Source organism: Zootoca vivipara, chromosome 10 (genome assembly GCF_963506605.1).
Source record: "Zootoca vivipara chromosome 10, rZooViv1.1, whole genome shotgun sequence".
NCBI classification, from domain to species: Eukaryota; Metazoa; Chordata; class Lepidosauria; order Squamata; family Lacertidae; genus Zootoca; species Zootoca vivipara.
In genome coordinates this window covers 6903499-6927187 of record NC_083285.1, presented here as the reverse complement: position 1 = coordinate 6927187, position 23689 = coordinate 6903499, and the positions used below count along the sequence as shown (strand labels likewise).

The window sequence follows — 23689 nt, the reverse complement described above, 5'->3', positions numbered from 1 at the left end:
TCAGATCGTTGTTTATTTCCTTGACACCTGATGGAAGAGCGTTCCACAGGGTGGGTGCAACTACCGAGAAGGCCCTCTGCCTGGTTCCCTGTATCCTTGAAGTGAGGGAACCACCAGAAGGCCCTCAGAACTGGATCTTAGTGTCCGGGCTAAATGACGGGAATGAAGACACTCCTTCAGGTGTGCAAAAGCTATTTACGGCTTCAAAGGACAGCACCAACACTCTGCTCGGAAACTTAGTGGGAGCCTTTAGGACCAGTGTTAAATGGTCCCAGCAGCTACTCCCAATCTGGCAGCTGCATTCTGGATTAGTTGTAGTTTCTGAGTCCCTTCAAAGGTAGCCCCACATACAGCGCATTGCAGTAGTCCAAGAGGGAGATAACCCGAGCATGTACCACTCTGGCAACAGGCAGGCAGGGTCTTAGCCGGCATACCAGATGGAGCTGGTAGACAACTGCCCTAGACACAGAATGATGGGAGATGTAGTCCAACCACAACTGGAAACCCAATTTTGGGAAACCCTGGTCCTCATCAGTCTTTTGCTGTCAATTTCTCTCCTCCATCTGTCCCAACAGCAGCAGAGGAAGTGGAGAGCAGTTTCTTGTGCTCCTTTTGATTCTGTCTTTGCCGGTTTTTTCAGTCTACAGACCAAGTATCTTTCCCCAGCCCACATGCTGAAACTGGGTGATGATATCAGTGCCTAGATTTCCAGTCTCTGCATTAAAGGTTATCATTGATTTAATACTGTCAAGAAATAGTGCAATTCTATATATCTACACAGAAGTACAGTCTCACTGAATTCAGTGGAGCTAAATCCCAAGTAGGAATGGAGAAAGTCAGTTCAGATTTTAATGTGAACCTGCCAATTCACATCTTTGCAAACAATGTGCAAACCAAAATGCAGCTATCCTTCCAAATTTGTACGTCTCTTAATTTTGTGATGCAGTTTTCTAACCAAATAACGTGTGCAAAAATGTACATATTAGATTAAAAATGCATTTTTGTATGTTTATATTAGGGGAAATTGTAGGCAAGAAGTGTGTATTCGGAGAAAAGTGAACAAATATGCTGATGATTTTTTTGGCAGGACCTTTCTTTTTTGAAAAAATGATGCAGAATGCGGCAAACTTACTGAAAAAAATAAGAACTAAAAATGGAGCTATCTACTCTAGTCCCAGATAAGTATGTACAGAACTGCACAAGCGGCCCACGGGGGTCATTTAACCAGTCCACAAGCCATCCCCAAACTGAGCTGCCCGCTCGGTGAGTCCCTGCGTGCTGCGCTAAACTGGCACAGCACGGTGTAGGGACTCGCTTCCGCAGCACCAGAAATCGCGTCTGCGCAGATGCTGGAAATTGTGGGCACGGGCGCGCAATCCGGCCCACAGAGGGATCTCTGCTGGAGCGAACCGGCCCAGGCGAGGTAAACCTTGCCGACTCCTGGTCTAAATGGTTAACTGAGGTCAAGCTACCCACCCCAAAACAGGCACACTACAGGCTTTTTTCAATATAAAAGCCACTTAAAGAATCCCTACAGATAACTCTTCAAACCATTTTTCTCATATTCAAGTTCCTGTTTCTTATGCTGTTTTGAATCAACAATCTATAGTTAGTTATATTTCAGTTAAATGTATTATATAATGCTGATGATTTGATGAAGGATGGAAAATGTTATTTAAGATCTTAAAAACCTAATCTGCATTTCTAGCCCCACATGCAGTATAATTTGTAGCTCAACAGGATGGATATGTATGTGCATGATTCACTATTTACATTAAAAAGTTAAGTTGTGTGTGTGTGTGTGAATGCACGCATGCTCGCTTCATAATGTTTAATATACATTCATGCCACAGGCAGTTTCCTGTGTAAAACAAACCAGCTGTTTTTAGGAGGAGCCTGAAAACAACTTGTGTACATATACTGCCGCCAAATATGCTGCCTGAATCACAAAGTATAGCACTCCTTTTCTAAACCTTTACAGCTTGAGCTGTTGAAATAGTTGTTCTCCCTTTTTTAAAATTTAGCCACAAGGGACAGTATGTGTTACAGTTCTCTTCAGTAAGGTATAGAGCTGTAGCACATTAAGCTGTGCATGCTGAATATCATTTGGGTCTAGTGTTTTTATTTTTGTAACCTTTTCCTCCTCTGTAATTTAACCTTTTGTAAAGCAAGGTACCCATTCACAAGTAGTATTTCACTAAATCTCAGAGAAAGGTATTGCTCAATCAATGGTGCTGTAAACAAGTGTGGAATTACACATTTTAAGTCACTGTACCCAATCTCCCAGCTTAGAAACTTTCCCTAGTTGTAAAATATGTATGGAATAGGACAGATAAGCAAACCTCTTGTGTGTCTGAACTATTTCATTGCTTACCATCTGTTCTGACTGCCTCAGCAGGAATGAAACTGACACATCTGCCAGAAAAAAATGCAGAAAAGGTTGGTTTTCTAAGCAGAGAAAATCTTGATCTGAAGAGGAGGAGACACTAGTTATTTCAGAAGCGTGCATGTATTACAACACTGTTCTGGCTTCAAAGCTCATGTTTTAAATGACTCCCTGCTTTTTTTAAAAAAATTGTAGTACACTAAATATGTAAACCTGTGCTTTTTTGTTTGTTTCTTTGTTTTATGGTGCACAATATGAAATGTAAGGGTAATGTAATTATGGCTAGGATCTTGTTATATTGACTTTTTTGTGATGGGGGATACAAAAGCCTCACAGATCCTTAAAAAAGGCTGTTGCTAACTGCAAGGCAGAGATCTACAAGAGACACAGGATGCGCAATATATATATATATTTAGTGATATATATAAGTGAGTGATGTCACTTAAAACAGAATCTTTATATATACAGCTTCCTCCTAAGAAATGTCATTATATTCACAGCGATCCTGGTCATCCCAGTGTGGCTAAAATTAATTAATACTAATCTTATAGTTTAACACATCAAATGTAACAAGTTATGTTAACACAGACTTGCAGGCCTCAAAATTCCTGCCTTCATGTACCAATGTGTTTACAGTGGAGTTTGACAGGGAACTTATCTCCATTGGTAAACTGTAAGACAGTACTAGTGAGAGTACACACAATTTTCTTAGTATTCATCAAATATTCTTTCAGAACTCAATTAAAACAACAACAAAGCCTTGCCAAAAGGCTAGCTGCATTTATCAGAATCTCTAGCCAGAGGAAAATAAAAAGCTGGTGGGTTTGAGTTTTTCTTGCCAAGACTTTTAGAACACCAAATTCTGAGCCACATCAAATGAAACCAAGAACATGAGAAACAGTTAGTCCCGATTATTAAACCCCATATACAATTTTTTTGTAAGTGTAGTCTAAATGTTATTGTTAGCAAGCTATCCAATTTATCAAGGCCATTGTAGAATGTTCTAAAATATTTCCAACCTATTTGCTAAGAGTTGTGGTCCACTCATTCAACTAAGTCATTAATGAAGATGGCCTACACTGCATTCAGAACTGATCCCTGTGGAATCCCACTTGATACCTCTTTCCAGTTTGATGCTGATCCATTCATTACTATTGTCTGGATGAAGCTGTTCAACCAATTGCAGTAAATCATCTTTATTACCTGAAAGCAATAGGCATCTCATAACCATGATGTTAATGTCAAACAGCTCTAAAAGTTAAAACTAGCCCACTTAACTACATCAGTAACAATAATAGTTTTAATCTCTTAATTCAGTCACAGTCATCTCAAAAACTTTTAACAAGGAAATAGTGAATTATATCAATATTTACAGCATAGTACCATACTAAAATATGGGTGTGGAACTAAATTTGCTGATGGACCAGTACTATAGAGGTAGTATGAGGCAATGAGCCAAGGCAGCAGACACAGGCCTCTTTGTATCAGGCAGTGCAGGATATGGAAGGAAGGAGAGAGGCATCAAATATGAAAAGGTTATGCCATCTGGAGGCAATAAGTGGCTGCAGAGCCACTGTTAGTCAAAAGTCCAATAATCTCTGCTCCCTATCTTTCCCTTATCCCATGCCAGAAACATAACTTTGGCGTGAGGTCTTACACCCTATCCATCTTCCTAATTCAGAGAAGGAAAAGTGCAAAAGGAAGATCTGCAAGAGAAGAAAGATATTGTTGTATACAAATGAAACTCCAGTGACAGCTTTCCACAGGTCAGTGCCACCTGGCATGGCCCTCTACACTAAGATACTGAAGATGCAATATTCATTACATCTTCTGTAGGCACTGTCCTAGATGTAGCAACCAACAGCTTCATATCCCATAAAAAGAAACATGACATCCTACTCCAAACACCATTAGGAGTTCATATCACTGTGATATTTCAAAAACTATGGTTAACACTGGACACAGGAATCCAATTATTTAAAAAGACTATTGCGATTGTAAGGTAAGTCTCATGTACCAAAATTTCAAGCTGTATTCACTGCATGTAGGTTCAAACTTCATAATGGAGAACAAAGAGCTAACACACTTGAAACATTGTCTTTCAAGTATTCAGTAGGGCTGGGCAATATCTGTTTTTCAACATTGTGATATATCACTGAAATATTGTGATGTCTGAGGAAGCACTGACTGGCTTCACGGTTTCCCCCACATTGTGATTTTTGTGTAGCACACACACACCATGATTTGTGACATATTCATAGCTGCCAAGTTATCCCTTTTTAAAAGGGATTTTCCATTATGCTGAATAGGCTTCCTCGCGAGAAAAGGGAAAACTTGGCAGCTATGGACATATTGCCCAGTCAAAACTTGTTAAACTGATATCACAATATGGACTTCAAACTGGTTTTGGACAATATATTGATATATCACCCAGACCAAGTGTACAGGTATGCAAGCCTATTCTGATCTAGCCTCAATGTATTTGCAAAACTGTCTAACATCAAGCCCACTCCATTAATAGCACCTATACATCTATGAACTAGCTAGTATATATAGTACAATGGCTAAGATTCTGAGTTACAAACTGGGATGTTCCTAGATTAAATCTTACTTCACGCACAAACTCACAAGATGGCCTACAACAAACTACCATCTCCCAAGTGCCCAACTGTGATGGCTGCCTACATTGGAGAACATTTGTGATTACTGAGGTAGTGTATGTTAATTGTTCTGAATACTCAGAAAGTATTTTATAAAAGCTCACTTTTAGCACTAGATCCCAACCCAAAAGGGCATACAGTGGTACCTCTACTTACAAACGCACCCCCAAAAGGCCGCAGAGTGCTGCTTCTGCACGTGCGGTGTACCCGGAAGTAAACACTTCCAGATTTGCCGCGTTCATTACCTGAAAAGCCGCAATGTGAAGCAAACGTAACATGAGGTATGACTGTACTTGGTTGTGAGTCAGCTTGACCTTTGCTGAATTTTTACCCAGCAAAGTGCTACAATATGTTGAATGAACAAGCAGAGGAACCACCCTTGGCCCACATTATTTACAGGAAAGTTGCATACAATATCAACATAACTATTTTCCTACACTAACAGTCCTTAAACAGGATTATTAAATGATTCCCCATAAAGTAAGTAACTGGATGTTTATTCAACTAAAATAGAACCAAAATCATCAAACTATGGTTTGCAATCATGCTTTAGAAGGCTCGCTCAAAGGATTGCTGGTTCAGATGTAACAGCAAAGTGCTGTTGGAATAAAGGAAAGTATCAACTAACCTGAAATTATATGGTGAAGTGGAATGTGGCAAGAATACAAATTCTATGGTTTGGAGGAATGGAAATGGCCTGGTGTAGGTGATTTGGAATGAACTGCAGGAATCTTAGGCCTGCACACTCTCTTGTCCCAACCTCCTCCCTTGAATGCAAAACAGTACAATCTCTGACAACTGTGGTTTGATTTAACCTAAATTATTTAACACAAAATGAATCTGAAACCAGTTTTACCCTGTATCTTGTTTAAACTAACTTTGGTTAAATCATACGATAGTTCCCCAAGTTGCATGATGCAGATGCTTTCAATCTCCTTATGTGGAGAGAAGGAACATGAGCCAGAGGAATGCCTCAGGTCATTCCTGATAACATAAACCGTGGTCAAGATTATATGTCTGAATGCACAGACTCTCCATTTATCAATGTCATTTAGACTGGAGTTATTCACAGCAATTTGAAAAGGGAAATGGAGGATAGAGTGTGGAACAGATTAGGACTTTTTTTTATCAAGCTGCTTTCATCTTCCAGGTTAGTGCTTTTCCCTTCTCTCGTTGTTGTTTAGTCGTTTAGTCGTGTCCGACTCTTCGTGACCCCATGGACCATAGCACGCCAGGCACTCCTGTCTTCCACTGCCTCCCGCAGTTTGGTCAAACTCATGTTCGTAGCTTCGAGAACACTGTCCAACCATCTCGTCCTCTGTCGTCCCCTTCTCCTAGTGCCCTCAATCTTTCCCAACATCAGGGTCTTTTCCAAGGATTCTTCTCTTCTCATGAGGTGGCCTTCTTTTAATTACCACTATTACCACTCTTAATTACCACTATTCTTATATTCTACCTAATCCACCCCCTTGTATCTTGTCTGTTTAGGCTGTGAAGTCTTCAAGAAGGGATATCCTGGTTTGCAGTAGCACTTAAACAACAGTCTCTTCCTAGTTTGGATATCATGTGAAACTATGAGCACTCCCCTGTGAATATGAACTGTAGCATTCATCTGGGGATGCTTGTTCACCATTGCTAAACCCAGGGTTAAATTTCCAAAGCAACACAGCGTTTCCTAGAACAAAACACACTATTCTGAAATCCCTGAATTAAAAAATGAGAACTATGGGCAACTGTATATAAATCCCATTATATTACCTTTAAATGCAATCTTATCCTCTTCATTGAACAGTTGTGCTGATGAAGAGAAAATCTGAAACCCTTGTTGGGTGGTATCCAACTACACCATTCTCAACGTAGACTCATTGAAATAAATGAACTTGAGTAAAATCCATTGATTTAAACAGATCTACTCCATGTGTAGTTTAGTCGGATCTCACCTATTGACTCCTACACAACATAAATGAACTTGATTACACTCAGTAAAGAACAAAAGCTTTAGAAACAGAGTGCAACTTATTTACAGAACCTGCAGCTTATCTTGATCTGGATCCATCCACTGGATGTTCTTGATCTTCCTTTGAGAACTTCAAATGATGAAATAAAAATATACAATTTATTTTCAACTTTTTCCTTCACAAAATATTATTAATTCAAAAATATTAAAATGATGGATCATGGGTAATTTATTTATAGTCTTATTCTCACATTTGTTAAACAGGAATCCTGTTTATTTTGCAAATTTGTTTTATTACCTCATATAGTGCCAGACTTAAGGCTGCTTTGATGACATTTCAGGGCAACAGTTATACAATTCTGTTCTGCTTTGCTTTTTTGATACTTCGGTTGTGCTTTTGGTATAAGATACTAAAAACTCAAGTTCACACTATAGCTAAATATTTCCAACTGGTAAATAACACTGAAAGAAATACTATTTTTTTTTAGTAAAAGAGGATGCTTTAATCCCTCATTTCTGTTTTACAAGTTTAGGACACATGTCTCCCTTCCCTTTTCTATTCCCACCCTTCACATTCCTAATTAGGAAACTCTACTTATTGGTGTTAGGGCTAGGAATCTAGAGGCAGGCAGGTGTTTCAGCAGAGAATCAGCCTACAATCTCTAATTGAAGAATCAGACCAAGGTCAGCAGACCAAGAATCAGCTGAGGTCAGATAAGAATCTACTAGCTCCTCATATCAGCAAGACTCAGGTGGGCTAGAAGCTGCAATAATGTTATCTGGCAATCTGCAGTAGTGTTGCTTTAGTACAGCAATTATCAGGCCAGCAGTTTCCTTAGGTCAAGGGTTGGGAACCTATGGCACTTCAGATGTTGTTGGTCTCCCAATTCCCATCAGCCCTCGTCAGCACACCCACTGACCAGAAATAATGCTAACTGTAGTTCAACAACACCTGGTGACCCACAGGTTCTCCATCCCCACATATGTTGCAAGGTGTTATGGTAGTGTACAGTAAGAGCCTGGACCAGTATTTTAAACCAGATGGTTGGCTGCTTCAGTCAATTTCCCACACCTATATCCATATCTATCTTTACTTGGCTCTAAGTAACTGTTATAGACAATACTCAGCATGCCCTCCTGCACCTGAATAGAATTGTGTTTTGCCAACAGTTCTATCTAAAGAAAATGTTGGCTCCTACATAGTCTCTAGCCCCTTTCTAGAACAGAATAAAGGAAACAAGGAAGGGAAGTGGAGAGATGGAGAAGAAACAGGCATATTCTTATTTTTTATATAAAAAAGCATATTTTAATTGTTAGCATGTACTGCAAGAAGAGCTAATGACTCTAACTAAAGTAATGGGACTCTACATCATATCATACTCAGCTTTTCATGGCAACCTATATATCGAGTTAGAATATGTCTGCTGACGTTCTGAAAAATGAAGTTCTATCTGGCCTTCACAAGTCTGTGGGTTCCACTGAGGAATCAAAATACAAAGAAAAATCACTTTTTCCAAATAGTAAAAGCACCTATAGTACCTCCCTACAATTAAGCTCTATTCTACTTCAAGAACACAGGGTATTTAAAGCAGTAACAGCTGTCTATGTTTAGAAATAACAAGCATTTGTTTTCAAAGCAGAAAGGCGGAGGACCGGCCAGAGCAGTCCAGTCTAGGGTGTATATAGCCTACTTCATATCTGCTTACCTTGCAAGGTAGAATTTGACATCCTTAGAATTCTAACTTTCATTCGGAAGTAAAAGAAGAAGAAGAAGATTATTAGTAGGTATTAGATGCGCTGAATGCATATTTGTATCTTTAAGTTTGAATTTCAAGCTATGTAGATCTACTGGAAGCCAGTGCGAAAGGCTTCCCTGTCCCTTTTACCCAACTCACTTTTCTATGGCTTTCCCCTCCTCCCAGTCCATTCTTTGTAGCAGTCTCCATTCCAGTCCTGCTATTTTTTCTTTTTTTGAAGTGCCTTTTTGGAAACCGTAATTCTGAAAGGGGGGGGGGAGTAACACAAAATAAATTTAATATGCATCATTCTGCTTCCTCTTTAAAGCCTCCCCTGTGCCCTGGAAATTGAGATCCAGGAACAAAGACTAATCTAGTTTGAGATTTGGAAGCAAACAAACTCCTAAGTACTGTAGCAGTCGATCTCTCCGCATTTAAGATGACCAAGGCCCAGGCCAGGAAATCTACAACTTCCAAGTATTGCTTGCACAATGGAAAGTATTGATACAAATACATTCATAATGCCACCTTTTAAAATTCTGAACTAATTAATGTATGGAGCTGTTTTAATTGGGAAAACTAACTTAACTAGGCACATATTCTTTTGATTAATCTCTTTTCCAATCTTCATCCCCTGGCAGCCCAAATATAAAATTTCAAATTTTAAGTTCCTCAGTTCAGAGACATAACTTTTTGTTTCTTACTCTGTTAGGATCCCATGTACTGTGATGGTAGAAAAATCAGAACCAAATCTATAATGAGGCACATTGAAGCACGCCATTCAGGTGGCACAATAGGGGGCAGCTTTACAAGTGGCAGACTGGTTGGGATCCCATGAACTCTGTCATCATCACCACTTTCCTGTGTGCTGCTTTCCCTCCTCCTGCCAGTTTCGAAGAAGAGAGGGAACAGCAGGAGGAGGAAGAAAACAATATATCACAAGGAAGCAGATGTACCTCTGCTCTCACTAGCACCATGTGCATTGCTGGGCATAAGGAGGTAAGACTGAAGTCCCTGTTTTAAGTTGTGGGTCCCTCCCATAGAGAGTCTGGAAGTTGATGCTTACTTCTTCTTTTTAAAGTTATCACTCAGCCTAACCTACTTTAGAGGGTTGTTGTGGAGATATATCGGTGAAGGGGGAGGGAAAACAATATACATCAACTTTAGTTCACTGGAAGAAGGGTGGGATATACTGTAAATCTAGTATATAATAATGTGCTCCTGGATTTCCCCCCCCCCCTTCTCTAGCTGTGGTAGGGAAGACAAACATGAATCAAGAAGTGATTTATGTAAGGAGAACGTAGGATAGGGTGTGTGGTGGTAGTGGAACAGAGTAATTGAAAAACAATAAAGCCAAAACAGTGGTACCTCCAGTTGCAGATGGGATCTGTACTGGAGGTCTGGTCAAATCCCGAGGTTTCCGCAACCTGAGGACCGCTTCTGCGCATGCATGCATGGCAAAATACTACCGGGTTTCTCACTTTTGCATCTTGAAGTTTATGTAACCAGAGGGTTACGTAACTGGAGGTACTACTGTACTTTTTATATGTGGATTAGCTTGTGTCGTTTCAAATCAAGTGAAAGAATTTTGTGTTATAAAGTCCTGATATTAAAAAGGCAGTGTAGTGTAGTGGTCAGATTGGTGGACTAAATCAGGGACATCTGGGATCTCTGTTCATTCTCTCTAACCTACCTCCTAAGGTTATTGTGAAGGAGGATAATGGGGGAAGTTAATGCCACACTTTGCCCCGTGGAAGGATGGGATAACAATGAAATGGACTTAGTTAAAATGGAATAGTTATAGTTTAAAAGTGAATTGATTTTGGAAAAAGGTGAAAATATGGAGGCTTATAGAGGGGGAAAAATTAGGCACGGGAAGAAAAAATGGGAGTTTGATTTTTCAGTGATTTGGATATTTGGTGAAAATGATAATAGCTAAGTTTTAAAGTAGTATAAGGTATAAAGGTAATTATTTCATAGAATAAGAAACTGTTGAAGAGGATAAAAAAGGGATGAAAACCGGGGAAGGGGGGAGGTTGGGGAAGCCCACAAAATATGGTTTATTAATTATGAATGAAAAAAGATTATTTTTGTTTTGTTTTTCCTTTTTTGTCTCTCTTTTTTTCTCTTTTTTTTTCTTTTACTCTTTTTTGGTATGAGAATAGATGGTTGGACGGACGCCTTCCTGCGTACTGCCCTGGTTTCCTGGAGCTCTCTGGTGGCAGGGGGGGGCTTTGGGGGCAGGGGAGGGGGAGGAGGACAGAAATCCAACCATAAAATGGACCATCTCTGACTGTTCACCTGCGTGGGATACTTCTGTGGCAGGGGAGGACCCATGGAGGGGGGTGGGAAGAAGGTGGAAAAGGTGTTCATGTATGTACCGTTTTTTGTAATTTGTAAAATCAATAAAAATTATGATTTAAAAATAAAAAAACAATGAAATGGACTTAATCTTTCTAAGAGTTAGCAATGCTTAGGCTGTTTTGAAAGAGCAGCAATTTTTTAATTTTTTATTATTGCAGCATTTTTACTGCCAGAATAACTTGTTTGACCTTGGATATTATGCACCATAAAAATTTTTTGAGGGGAGGGGTTGCTGCTCTGCCTCAAGCAGCAAAATGTCTTGTTCATGTCCTGACAAAATAAGTACATTCTCAAAAGACAGCAGAAACTATAGCACAAGCCTATCCGTGTTTATCTAGAAATAGTCTCCACTGTGTTCAATTGAGCTTATTCCCTAGTAAGTGTATTTAAGATTGCAATCTTACATATTTTCCTAGTTTTTACTCCTGAACTGGATAGAATAATAAACAATAATTAAACCTTCTTCCAAAACATATGAGAAAATGGTTCTATGATCAGTTGCCATAAGCTTTCCAGTCTGTGGTCTCTAAGGAAGGTTGCTGTCTTTTCTTTAACCACTGATACAGAATGCTACATTGAAAGGAATATATGTGCTGCAACTTGATTCTGGTGGTGGATACTAATGGTTATTTCATTGGAAATAACATGAGAAGATATTTTTCTCTTTATTTAAAAAATATGCACTACTCCAGAAGCAGTGTTAGAAATTCGCCAGACACGTTTTGCTACTGGTGCAGGTCCAATTGTGACCACTTGGAGATCTCTGGATGCCAGGTTGGTGACTGACATCTCCATCTGGCTGTCTGGCCTCTCCAGCTTTCTTAAACTGGTAAGCAGAAGAACTTATTCATCAGTTATATCCCACATTTTTCTCCAAGGAGTACATGGTTCACCTCCCCATAGTTAATCCCTACGAGGTAGGCTACAAGGCTGTGACAGGCCCAAGGTCATCCAGTGAGCTTCATGACTGAGTGGGGATTTGAACCCTGATCTCCCAGGTCCTAGTCTGACACTCTAACCACATTGGCTTCCTACAGTACTTCTACTATGGGGCAGCTACGGTATGTAAATTAAGTTGGTAAATAAATATGTGGAAAACAATATGTCACTTGGAGAAGGATCTGAAATATTTTCCTTGAAGCTTGAATTTGTATTCTGTATTGTATGATTTGATGTTTTGACGTGCTGTAAACCACTTTGGGATTTTTTAATTTAAAATATAAAGTGGTATAGAAATGAAATCAATAATAATAATAAATCCCCCCCCCCCGGGGATGCGTAGACATTCCATTGTGGTGACCATAACCTGGGTTTAAGGTGCTATTTCGCAATTAACTTATATATCTAAGTTTCTAACACTGCCCAGAAGGCTGCACTCCTATAGTCTTGCATCAATGCATTGCGAACGAGGTGATGCTGAAAAATGGTATTCCATTATTGTAGTTTAAAACATTTTAAAAGCATCAGATTGGATTCAGAGTGTTCCTTCCATTCACAGACAGGACTGAAATCATTTCCTGCTGGAAAGAGGGAGGGGGGAGAATTACCAAACTTTTGGAGCAGCTTCTCTGGGGTCAAGGAGAACTGCAGGAAGGAGGAATTAGTAAAAATCGCCTCTCTTCCTCCAGTGCAGGTATTCCAATAATAGAGTTCCACCCATGAGAAAGCTGAAATCACCCCACAAAAATAATGCTGTTTATTACTTTCAACTATAAAGCATGCATGCAACCCCCCCCCACAATAACCAACTTCTCCTTATATTTAAATTCAATAAACAGTAGAAGAATAGGTGGTTTCTTTTCAGTGTCAAATAAGGCATATTTCAAAGATTATAGAATGTCTGGTTTCATTCAGCCATGAAGCTTACTGGATGACATTAGGCCACTCACTGCCTTTCAGTCTAACCTACCTCATGGGGTTGTTAGGATAAAATGAGGAGGGAAGAACCATGTCTGCCACCTTGAGCTTCTTGGAGGGAAAAGTTGTATATACTGTAAATGTAATAAATAAGTAAAAAACAACAAAGAAATCTCAAAATGTTGGGATTGTAACTGGTGAATCAAAATATACTCTTTCGTATATCACGGTCTAAATGAAAAATGTGAATTTGAGGTTAATCTTTGGCTTAGTGTCATGTTCAATGCATTCCTGCTAAAGCTTTCCATTATTACATTGCAATTCAAATGAAAAGGAAATGCACTGCACCATTTCTGCACTGCCGCCGAGACCACGTAACCCGGGTCTTGAAAGACCTACATTGGCTCCCAGTACGTTTCTGAGCACAATTCAAAGTGTTGGTGCTGACCTTTAAAGCCCTAAACGGCCTCAGTCCAGTATACCTGAAGGAGCGTCTCCACCCCCATCGTTCTGCCTGGACACTGAGGTCCAGTGCCAAGGGCCTTCTGGCGTTTCCCTCACTGCGAGAAGCCAAGTTACAGGGAACCAGGCAGAGGGCCTTCTTGGTAGTGGCACCCGCCCTGTGGAACGCCCTCTCACCAGATGTCAAAGAGAAAAACAACTAACAGACTTTTAGAAGACATCTGAAGGCAGCCCTGCTTAATGTTTAATAGATTGTTGTATTTTGGTGTTCTATTGGAAGCCGCCCAGAGTGGCTGGGAAACCCAGTCAGATGGGCGGGGTATAAATAACAAATTATTATTATTATTATTATTATTATTATTATTAGAATAAGTGACAAAAAAGCACCACTATTTTCCCCACCTTCAATCCAAGATGCAGAACGTGCTGCTCCTTTAAGATAATATTTCAGGATATGGTTTGAAAACTTCACAAAAAAATATTTGAGCCACAAGCTTTGAACCTTATTAGCTGTTAAGCCCTGATTAATGTACACAAGATTAATTCTATTATTATTATTATTATTATTATTATTATTATTATTATTATTACTATTAATTAGTTGCTTTACTCACAAAAGGGACCCAAAGTGACTTACAATACAGTATAAACACTAAAAAGAGTGACGACAAACAAACCAGTAAAACCCTGCAATACAAAGGCCTCATAGAACCAGCCCCACTAAGAGATGAGAAGCACTTGAAACTCTCCAATTTAAGGTCCAAAAGCTTGGGGGCGCGCGCGTTGTCTTTCATCTAAAAACAGATAAAGATAGTGCCAGGCAATTTTAAAATCAAGTAAAACAGAAATCTGGATTAAAACTATTCACTATTTTAAAGAGATAAAATATTTTTTTACAGGTTACAAAGCACTTGGGGCGGGGGGTCAGGCTTCCATTACATCACAGACTAATGAAAATTTGAGCTACAGACTCAGGAGACAATGTCCAGCTGTGCCAGCAAACGCAACAGAACTTCCCCTTCCTCTCCTCACCCCTGCAACCCAACCACACCCCATTTGTTCCAGAGAATCCTCCAATTCCCTAGAGCAGATTTGGGGGGCACTCAGGAAGTGGCAGTGAAGACAGGTAGGGGGAGACCTGTTGGCACAAGCAGGCTGACACAAAGTGATGCCACTCAGTGTAGTTCAGAGAATATTTTAATCCTTAACAGAAATAATAAACCAACTTATTTTGGATCAACTGTACTACAAATTACATTGAATTTTTATCTGAGACATTGTCTTGGTCAAAGGCTTGAGACGAACAGCATGCAGAGGATTTCTTATAGTCATATGATTCAATGCTTCTGATATGCTCATACAGAAGATTTCTTCTGTAAGCTAGAAGCTCCTTTTTTGAGAAGAATGGAGCCTTTGGATCAGCCCCATACGTTTAATTAGCTGCTGTACGTACAAGAATTTGTCCTCGTAGAGAAAATATGCCAACAAATTTTAGGTTAGCTCTATTTATTCTATTTTATAGTGCTCCATAAATCAGAAATTTACAAAAATAAGTTGTTCTGAAAAGAAGTTTCAGAATTCAACCAAGGTTCATCTCACGTATGGTACCAAAGTTTATTTAACAGAAGCTCAAATCAAAGACCTTGCTGCACTTTTAAAGGAAGAATGCAATTCCTGAAAAATGAAATAACCAGACCTCTGAATCACTGATTTGCTGCTTACCAAAAGCAAGAGTGGGAGAGGTGAGGTGGTGTGGAAGTCAGCACTGTGCAAACACAGCAGGGGAGCCAACATGGTGCTTCTACCTGTGCATCTGCACAGTGCTGACCTCCCAGCCACATTATCCCTCCCACTCTTCCTCCTGTAAGCAGAAGTGACTCTGCTGCCTGGAGGTCAAGTGAGCACTGCCACACCACTATGCTGTCCACTACTGGACTTACATCTGAATAAACATGTGTAAGATTTCCACATATGGAAAAAATAATTTAAGCCACGTAACACTTTATTACCGTAAATCCTATTACTGCGACTCTCAGCATACCAAAAGGTACACTATGGTTCACTGGATGAAATATATGAGTTATGTTTCAGATTTGTGACCCACTGAAGCTCACTTTTTGATTCTAACAAATGAATCTGTAGTACGAAATCATTTAGGCTACAATCCTAAATTCTGCTGGGTGCAGAAGTGCCTTTCTTGATGAGGTAGAGCCGCAATGCTGCTTCCCAACAGATATGTCACTGCTGCTTGTTGGGAGGGAGAGGGGCAAGGAGATTAGCATCCTGCATCAAACACTAGTGGAAGCATTGACTTGGCTCTGCCAGTGCACCATGGCAATCTGGCTCACTGCCTTGCCCCTCCCCAGTAAGTGACAGCCAGGAAGCTAGAACTGTGGCTCCACTCAACCAGGTGAGCCTTCTGTTTAAAAGTCTCACTGAACAAAATAAAACTTAGAATAAGGATACGTACAGTTCAGAACCCACTAGTGGAATGCAACATTACTAGCAGTTCCACATTACGGACAATATAAGAACAAAGGCCTTAAAATGGCTTCAATTCTCTTTTAATGGTGGGTTTTGAATTAACATAATATTCTGTTTTATTGGAATCCCATTTTGGAGAAACCAAATATTGCCATCATAAGAAGTAAATAAAACCAAACCATCTGGATGGCATCCAACTAACTATTCTATAGTCAGACTATACCCATTTAAATTAATGGATTTACAGTCAGTTCTACTCTTTCTTAGTTGGATACCACCCCTTATTTTTCAGCACACAAAATTCAATTTATTATTCAAATGAGAAGATGAACACCTAAGCAAAAATGTTTATAATCAAGGATCACCATGTTCCAGGTTCACAAGTCTGTATATACAGTATGAAAAATATTAAAATCATTAAAGTGACAATAGTTTTGACTAGATATGCCTATGCACATTTACTCAGCTGCAAGTCCCATTAAGTTCAATGATGCTTACTCCCTGCTAAATGAATAAAGGATTGTAGTCCCACACATTAAACAATGTGTAACCCAACATGTTCTTGGCCTCACAACATACTGAAGGCATACATGAATAGCCCTGTAATGCATACATTGTCCCCATTTACAAGTCTAAGAAGCAGGTTATTAACTATGCAAGACAGTGAAGTTAATATATGTAAATAAATGTTGCCAGGGTTGAAGGGAAAATATACTGCTAAATAATATTTTGCAGAAAGTTACACAAACACATTAAAGTTGCAACTTGACCCTCAAGTCATTCTAACTGCAAAAATATTAAAAATATAATTAAGTGAAACTTTCATATACTTTTAGATAAGCATGTTGTTCTCAACTGTATTCAGCAGACCGGGAAGGGGGGCAGGGGAGGAGAGAAGATAAAGGAGAAGGCTTAACAGCACAATAGTTACTGTATTTTAAATGCATCATCACTATTCATTTGTCAATGGCAATTAGCACCTTACAAATAATCCCTTTTTCACAGTGAAATATGCATTTCACATGTACTGTATGACAAAAAATCATGTAGAAAAATTACATTTAAGACATGTAACCTTTAACACACACACACCCCTCAAAGAAGGGGGAGTTTTAAATCTGTCTGTATAATTCCTTGGGGGAGGGAGAAACACAGGAAAAATCTGTCCAGCAGCAACAGATTATTAATAGATTAGAAATTATTTGGCTTGATAGTGCTATCACAATCTCAAATGAAGTGCCATGTTAAAAATTATTTTCATGTTCTCATTGTAATGCTGCTTGCATGCCAGCATTAGACATTACAGCACAAATCTAGATTAAGAGGTCAAGAGGAACTTGTCCACCATTTTAAAAACAAAAGTAAAAAGATTAATATGGCATGCATATGAACTCACTTCAAACATACACACATAGACCACAGCAGCTACACCAGTCCGTCATCAATTCCCTCCCCTAGGAAGACTGGTCTCGTTGATTTGTGCATTTCACACAAATAACCAATAAAATTAATCAGCTGGAACCCAGCATTTTAATCGTAGGAAAGACGAGATACGTTTCGTTCATGACTTAAAGGCGGCAGTCTTTTTTTCATTTAAGCATATTAAGCCTATAAATGTGCTGCAGACAAATGCACTGCATGGGGTGTGGAGGACCCGAGCTGATTAGATTACCACAACATCAGCCTGAGGCCGCCATTTTTAGAATCTCTAAAGGACAAAAGAGGGAAATTACAGTTTTTACTCCACTTTTATGGAAAGTAACTTTAAAAGTATAGCGTGTGTCATCAAACCCCCTCTGTGGGTCACCTAAGTTTCCAGTCGTTGCTTTGATTTCTTTTAAATATGCATTTAAACGGGGGAAAGTGTTCCACTATTAATCTCTTTAAAGGTACAGTAATCTAAATATACTGAGGAGGAAAACAGCCCTAAATTCATATGGTTTACTATAAGAGTAGCATTTCAGAGAGTTGTCTACATCATTTGAAAACCACTAACTAGGCTTTTAATCACCGCGCATTCCTCGATGATTGAGTGCTGAGAAGGACGGGACCTTTCTAATTGGACTATATTATGTTTCTTCTACCCTATTTAGTACTACACAGTGGACCGTTTGTTTCTCCTCCCCCATGTCTGCAGCAGTAGGGTCTATATGCCACCAACTCCTTTCAAGAAAGAGGTTCCCTATGTGTCGTTCCCGGTACGCCAGCCCTGGCCAGGAGGCACGGATGGTAACACAAAGATGATGGCAAATATAACCTTATGCAACCAGTTTTTGAAAAGGGGGACCCCGGGGTAAATCCCCACCTGCCACCCCACCCACCCCTTTTAAATTGCTCCTCAAAGTCTTCGGAACTGTTCGCCGTTCGCCTACGACTATATACACCACACAGATCGGGGAAACGACAAGATGGAATATAAAATAAGAGCGGTGTATATGTGTGTGTCTCTGTGTGTGGAAAGGAAGATTAGGCCCGTAATGAGCCCTATTAGTACCACAAAACACAACAAACAACACTGGCCAGGGTGGGTGGGTTGAACAAGGACATAGCGCCAGAATTCGTCTTACGGGAACCTCGGTTCCTATTAACAAATATTTGCCCCCCAAAAATACCCCGCGCCTGTTCTTTAAAGAGAGAGACAACACAAGCAAAAAAAACACGCTTTCATCGCATTAAGCGACCTCTGGGAGATTTATTTCTAGCAGGAGGCTGGCATAACGGGGCCCCCCACCCCAAACAAACACAAACACACACACCACCCATCAGCTCCGCCAGTTACAATAACGCGCCATATTCGCAAGATAGAGCGACTCCCTCTCCCTTTTAAGCCAGTCCACCCCCACCGGAGCGAGGTGAGCATACGGAGTAAAAAGAACAGCCACAATCCAGAATGAATACAATACACGCGTATAGATATAGATATACACACACCCCCAAAAAAAGAAACGAGACGCGCCGCCACTTTTTAGCCTTTCTTTTTGAAAGCCCCCCCCCCCTGCCGCCGCCTTTCCCCCTCAGGCTCCCATCACGGGGCATGACAACCACAATAAATAAGGATAATAATGGCAGACTCACCTGTAATGGTCACAGGCCAGGCAAGCAGCACCCCCTTAACCGAGCCCCTCTCTTACCCCAACCAAAACAATGCAACAGTCCCACTGCGGATGTCCCTCGCCTGGGCAGGACGGAGCCCCTCAGCCGTCTGTGGGGAGCTGGGGGTGGGGAGAGGCTCAATGGCAGCAGGGAACCCCTAGGAAGGAGGCTCGGCTGCACGAGAGTCCCGCGGCGGCCGAGGGAGAAGCGCCTTCGCCTCAGGACCTCTGCACAAACCCCCTAACTGCCACTGCTGCTGCGGCCGCCGCTGCTGCTGCTCCTGCTCCCGTCTCCCTCCTCGCAGCCGCCTACGCTCCCTTCCTATGTCACTGCCTCTCTCTCTCTGGGAAAATGGCGTCGCCTCACTCCCCCCCCCTTACTCCCGCTGCACGGGGTTCACCCGTCCCGCCTGGCAGGGGCAGGGTTACCAGGGCGAAGCCAAACAGCCGCCATTTTGCTTGTGGGCTGGAGTTCCGTTGGTGCCCGGCAGCGAAGACGCCCCCCGCCCGACACCCGGACACCGTCGCTCGTTCGCCCGCCCGCCGCCGCCGGCGGTTCCATTTTTTGCAATGTGTGTGTGTGTGTTTCCTTAATAAAGCGAGGCGACGGGAGCGAGGATCCTGCCCAGCTCTAATAGGGGCAGCGCGCAGGGAGGAAAAGAGGGTCGGGGAAGCGCTGGGTGGGACGAGGGCAGGGGGAGTCGTTTGGGTTCGTATTCAGGGTGGCCGGGCAAGGCTTTCAGCTCTGACAGGAGGGAAAGGAGGAAGTTGCCCGAAGCAAGTGACTGCCTGAAGGATTTCCTAAGGAAGGCTGACGGGTCGCAGCCCCGACGGTCTATGTATGCTTTAAGAGTTCACGTTTAGGATCTACAAAACAAACTGGTTTAGTTCCAGGGGCTCGGTGAGCAACGTGCAAAGTGTCATCTCGGGACCACTGGCATGGCTCTGGGGTTGTGCACGCGTGTAAGCTATACATTGGACTTCGGAGGTGAGAACTAGTCCTTTTCAGCAGCTGGCAGAAACGTGTCCCCTTGAGCGTGTGGGCGGCCAGCTACGTTCGCTCAAGGAGGAAGCCGCGCTCGACTGCGTGCGTTTTCTAGGCCAAGTTGCAGCTCGGCGGCCGCGGAGAGGCTCGTCTCGGGCAGCTGCGACTCCTGGTGTCCGACAGCACGAGCCTTTCATCGGAGGGATTCTTTTTCTCCTTTTTCACCCTCGGACAGGTGCGAGCGAAGGGTCTGATCCACTTCCTCAAAACGATTACTGCAGCGGAGGAAATGGGCCTTCTCTGGAAATCTCGGGACACCTGTCACCGAGAGAAAAGCCCCGGCTCAGTGGGCAACTTGTAGCCGCGCGTCCACACACCCACCCCATTTTGCGCGCAGCAACCAACTATGGCGGCCTCCTCGTTAATGCCGAGCGCTTCCTTCCCCGCCACCCGCCGGCTTCTACTTCTGCCTGCGCACGGACCCAGCTTCCCGGCCCGCCTGCTCGCAGCTCTTCCTGCGGGAGCCGAGCGAGGGAGGGGAAGGCAGGCTGGGGTTTTCGCTCGACGCCCACCAGGGGCTGAGTGAGCCTCCTTCAGTGCGCAAGCTCGGGGCGCCAGATAAAAGCTGGGCTGGCAGCTCTTGCCCTGCCTTGATGGAGCCGAGACCATCGAGTGGCAGAAGGAGGGAGTTAGGAACAGGCTTAGATAAGAGGAGCTCGCTCCCGAGCACCCCGTAGGAGGAAGAAGCAGCTGAGGTGGGAATGGCACTTGTCTTGCTGCCCGACGACTCCACAGAAGGCGGCTGCCATGGGGCACAGAGTATGCAGAGGGGTGAGAAAGGGAGGGCGATTAAATGTCTTGTGACCATGGTGGAGTGTGTGGATGTGTTTATTGTTTTTTTAATATTATCACCCCCCTTTTTCTAATCCCGGTGTGTTTCTATTTCTCTCTCCCTTTCTAGGACGCTTGGTGGGGCTGCTCGCTTGGGGGTTCCGCCTGTTGTAATGCGAAATGGCGACTGCCGTCTCGGGGCGGTTGGTGATTGTCGCGCCGCGAGGTTGTTGTTCTCCTCCCTCCTCCCCCTGCCCTTCTTTCCTCCCCTCCCCCTTCCCCCTTCCTGTCTTTGGCCGTTTCTCCGCAGCGAACCGCGGAGAGCGCACTGAGTCAGAAGGAGGCGGGGGAAGGGTGGGGAGCGGCGGCGGCGGTCGCGCAGCCAATCAGCTCTGCGGACGGGCCGCGGAGGCGCGCTCCGATTGGCAGGCGCTGACATCATCCTGCAGCAGGGGCAGACGCAGCTGCTGGGCAGGGCTCGGGGAGCTGTCGGGGGTGGCTGGTGCAAAGGGAGAAAACGGGCGCCATGATACCAGCCGCTGTGGGTGAGGAGAGGGGGCAGAGGCTTCTCCGGAAAGGCGCTCAGGGACGGCGGGGCCGAGGGGGCAAAAGGAAAGCGGGGTTGGGGCAACCGCGCCCGCCCGCACTCCCCTAGACCGAGGCGGCAGTGGTGGTGGCGGCGGCGGCTCGGAGGAAGGTCCGCTGCTTGGCGGCGTTTCGTCGGCAGCTGTAACTGCGTCAGTCCAAGATGGCGCGAGGTGTCCCTGGAGAGGGAAGGGAGCCGCACGTCCGCCGGAGGTCATGTGACCGCGTTGCATTCTTGTGTGGGGCTTGGCGGAGGACCAAGCTGGCTGAGGAGGCGGAGGCGGCAGCGGCGTTCGTGGCTCTTCGGCTTGACAGGGATTGGGGGGGGGGGAGTCCCCTTCCGTGCGGTCGGAGCAGTTGCTGCGGCGGTTGCCTTCCTCTTTTCACAAACACGCCCCTCTTCCCCCCTCCCCCACCCGCCCTCGTTGAGCGTAGAGCAGCTGTTCAGCGAAGCGTCTTTTCTTCCGCCCTCGAAGGGCGTCGACTGTTTTGACAGGGACCTCCCCTCCCCCCCACAGCGGCCGCTTCTGCCAGGGAAAGTTCTCGCTCCCTTTTTTTTTCACGCGCGTGGGGCGGGGGGGAGGCGGATCGCATGACGCCCGCGGCGGCTTAAAGGGAGGGGGGAGGGACGCGAGCTGTTGGACTTCGCTTTTTTTGCGAGGGAAGGTGGGCTCGTGTAGTTCGGCTCAGTTTGCAGTTCTATGGTTCTGTAAAACAAGGCAGAGGAAGGGGCCCCAAGGATCCTCTAGTCTGACCCCCTGCAGCTAGGAATCCTGCCCACGGGTGGGCACGAACCTTCTGGTTAACAACTTTGCTAACCGGCTTGTGCGACCTGCATTAAGGCCTCTTTCTCTACGCTTGTGGCGCAGAGTGACTCCATCCTTCAGTGATTCCCACCCACCTACCCTGCCCCATCCCCGCCTTGCAAGGGAAAATATGACACACTTCATGTAGCCCGCGTTGGGGATGCAAGGAGGAAGTTGGTCTGGTTGTCTTAGTGTAGTGCAGCTGCCTTTCTGTGAAACTTAATGGATGAAGATCCTGATCTCCCTCCCCTTGCAGGGAGATTTCTGATCTCCATTTTAGGTTCCAAGGATGACGGTGGTGAAGGAGAGGCTAAATGTAACAGGATAGACCTACACTCTTTTGAAGAAAACACATGACTTGGTGTGACAGGGCACATTCCTCACCCGTCAGACTGGACATATTTGACCATATCTGGATGTAGCCTGACTTTTTTTAAATGCTGTTAACTAATCATTAGGAAGGGCTGGAAATATCCTTGGAGCTTGCGTGCTCTTAAAAAAGGAAGAAACTGCATTCTTCTAGTACTGATTATTATTAGGTTGTGCTGCATGTACTTGTTGCTGAACTGCATTATTAATCCTAACCATCAATAGGTGGATCTTGGCTTGTTTTGGTATTACAGTGGTAACATTTAAAAACAGACATCTGAACATTTGGCTGTTCCCCAGTGTTAGGACTATTTGGGGATATTAATCTAAAATACATAAGCTATAGCTGAGGGCAGAGCCCAGTTGCTTACCTAACTTTATTTTCTTGCTAAAGTTATCTGCTTGCAATAGCTGTCTTAAGTCAGAAAAAATATTAGTTACAGCTCTGAAGAGAATTTTTAAATACAAAGGGGAATTCTTAAAAAAGTGTGCTGTTTGCTTTTCCATGGTATTAAACAGAATAAAAGTTTAAAAACACTGTAGGAAATAATGTTTAACATGGGTTTTTTGTAGATTTTAAAATTGTAGTAGATCTATTTGAAGACTAATGTTTCAGGAAGATAAAATAAAAAAATTCCTTCCAGTAGCACCTTAGAGACCAACTAAGTTTGTCAACTATGTTTCAGGAAGATGCAACCTTGACAGTGTCAAACCCAGCTTCCCTTCCATTGTGGCTTGCATGACATTTCCTCCTTACAAAATTTGCTTCACACTTTGGGATGATTGAGAGGAGGGTAAAATAAAAGAAGAAACTGGTAAATTTGGTAATGAACTATTCTGACACCATTCATACCTATTGTCAGAATAGTTCAGGACCAAATTTACCAGTTTCTTTTATTTCACCCTCCCCCCATTTGCTTACCAACCATTTTATAACCTTTTGCTTTTAACTTGTGTTTGTTACAGGCCCACTGTGCCCCCCCCCAAATGTATGCTTGTTTGTGGACTTGGTGAACACAACAGAAATACAGTTATACCTGGCATGAAATTTAACAGCCATTGTTAGCACAATCATGATATTGAAATTTGCTCATTAGTTGGGTGAAGTTAGTTCT

The 23689-nt window shown here is 42.9% G+C and overlaps 1 protein-coding gene across 14 annotated transcripts in view; it reads right to left on the bottom strand.

Moving 5' to 3' along the window:
• The window catches only part of KMT2E (lysine methyltransferase 2E (inactive)), a 60270-nt gene extending 40653 nt beyond the window's left edge, over nt 1-19617 (bottom strand). For 4 of the 14 annotated variants that reach the window (XM_060279535.1, XM_060279538.1, XM_060279537.1 and 1 more), the window contains exon 1: nt 2375-18881. The gene's annotated coding sequence lies outside the window, so the exon portion shown is untranslated. Of the gene's footprint in view, nt 1-2374; nt 18882-18981 lie in introns of those variants that run through there. The other 10 variants (XM_060279532.1, XM_060279530.1, XM_060279531.1 and 7 more) reach the window with 10 other exon arrangements.
• Between the last annotated feature and the right edge of the window lie 4072 nt (nt 19618-23689).